Source organism: Pteropus vampyrus, unplaced genomic scaffold (assembly GCF_000151845.1).
Source record: "Pteropus vampyrus isolate Shadow unplaced genomic scaffold, Pvam_2.0 Scaffold503, whole genome shotgun sequence".
NCBI lineage: Eukaryota > Metazoa > Chordata > Mammalia > Chiroptera > Pteropodidae > Pteropus > Pteropus vampyrus.
In genome coordinates, this window is record NW_011889284.1 from 752,689 (window position 1) to 755,111 (window position 2,423).

A 2,423-nucleotide genomic window follows, 5' to 3' on the forward strand; every position below is an offset into this window, starting at 1 on the left:
GATAGATGTCCACTACACTGACTCACCCTATGTGTCACCTGAAAGGACATTATTTTAGATGTCTGAACATATTCCTCTTTTAAATCCTGCTCCTTTTCTAAATGCAGTTTGAAGAAAGAATTTTTATTACATAATTTTTTGATGTACTATTTCCATACTGTAAAATTCACCTATTTTAATATACGTTTCTTGGGGTTTTTATAAATGCACACAGTTGTGTAACCACTATAGCAAGCAAGATACAATATTTAACAGTTTTATCACCCCTCCCCCAATTTTCTCATACTCTTTCGTAGTCAACCCCTTCCTCCACCACTGTCCCATAGTAAATACAGGTCTGATTTCTGTCTAAAGTTTCTGGAGTAAGACTTTTAAAGCAAACAACAAAAATAAAACTGAGGAACTATATGTGTAAATGTCAATGCATGCAAGTCATAGTCTCCTCCTTGCTCCCTGTTCCCGGGGTAGAGAAAGACAGAGATTATTGCAAATCGAATTGAATGGTCAAAAGTATAATTTCCTTTCACATTTTGGGTCTTAAAGCAGGAAGAAGGATGAGATGACTCCTGTGGCTCCAGCTCACTGCAGAAATTCCCACTTAGAGTGACAGGCAAATGGTACCCCCAACAAATGCAGTGGTGCCCATAGATCCAGGTAGAGGGAGGCCTGTCTCCAGCTATCTGCACTTTTCTGTGTCAGGTAAAAGACTGGCCCACAATGAGTCTGTCCTCACTTCTGTGTCATGTTTCAGGTCCCAAGATTCAGAAACCTCTAGGCTCAAGAGGTGGAAAAGCTGGTTATTTATGGGGATGGGATGTAGACAGAGCTTAGATGGCAGACTAGGGAGGAGGAAAGAAGAAGATTAAGCTACAGGTCCAGGCTGGGGGCTGGACAGCAGCTCTCCAAGGAATCTGAGAATTCTGAATTTGAACATAGCCTTCTAGGTCATTATGCAATATATTTTTTTCATTATGGAAACATGTGTTTTCAAAACAAGATAGAACCTATTTTAGTGAACAGTTTATTAGCTTGGTTTATAATGTCAATATCTGGGTGTGTGATATACAGGCCTCTATTGGTACTCTGGTTTGGGCCCTGCAAATGTTCAAGGCAGGCCTAAATTAATCCTTTGAACTTCTTCAGAGAGGCACCAAAGGTCCCTGGAGGCCAGGATCCCTGGTGGCAGCCCTGTACCCCTCTCCTGAGGAGATGAGAGGAGGAGAAGGAAACACTTACTGGATTATGACAATGTGCCTTGATCTGACCTGGGTCCCTTCCCTCACATCATCTCATTAGGTCTCCCAACTACCCTGCCAAGTGCATATATCATTGCCAATATATGGATGAGAAAGTAGAGGCTTAGCGACATTGAAATGCCTGAAGTGTTCAGGCAGGGATTCTAACCCATATCTGTGTAGCTCTAAATCCAGCAGTCTCCTATGTTGCTGTTACAGAGTTTCAATTCCCTTCTGTTCTTCCTCCCACCAGAATTCACAGGGGGCAAGTCATCAGTCACTTAAACCGGTTGGAATATAGGCCTATGCTTTGAGAGAGAAGCACCCTTAAGTTTCCAGAACTCTCTCTGGTTGACCCTATCTTTGTTCCAAAGTAGAAAAGGGCAATGTACAGGCACCAAGGGCAGGAAGAGTGCAAACACTCAGGTAAAGAAGGTACATGTGGGAACAAGAGAAAGGGCGAGGGGGAGGGTACAGTGCAAAGAACTTAGACTTTTGAGTAAGTTCTGGTTTCATATCCAGGTCCCACCACGGGGACTACGTATTTGATTTTGACCAAATTGTTTAACGACCCAGAACCTCAGTTTCAGTCTCTGTGGAAATGCGATCGAGAGTAGGTTTTTTCTCCTGAGAGCCCCCATGGGGATGAAATGGAGTGGAATCAGCAAGGCACCTGGCCGGGAGCAGTTTCTCAATAGGGCTCAAGTCTTCCTCTTTCACCTTTCTCTCGTTGACTGAATCACCAGAGCCCATTTTGGCATTTTGTAGATTACTACAAATGAGAAATCTAAAAATAAACTTGAATTATAGTGGGTTTAGCACCAAGATCCCTGGCAGGCACTTCTGTGTAAATTGCAGAAGCGAAAAAAAAAAAAAAGCCATTTCATTCTAAGTATTTGAAACTTGAGTTAAAGAACCCCCATCGTGTGGGCGTTCTACGGTGGACTGGCGGGGGCAGAAGGGAGAAGGTTTGGTATTTTTTCGTTGTTGTTTTTGTTTTTGTTCTGTGATGATGTGGGGGACTCTCCAGGGACCCATGTCACAGAGCTGTAAGTAGAAGAGGGAGGTGAAAGCAGAGCAGCTGGGAAATTTGATTCCGTCCCTGACGTTATAGGTAGAAAAGGGGACCCGGCACTTAAAGGTCCCATGGCCGTCATGCCCTTCTTACCTCCCACTCCGAGTCATAGC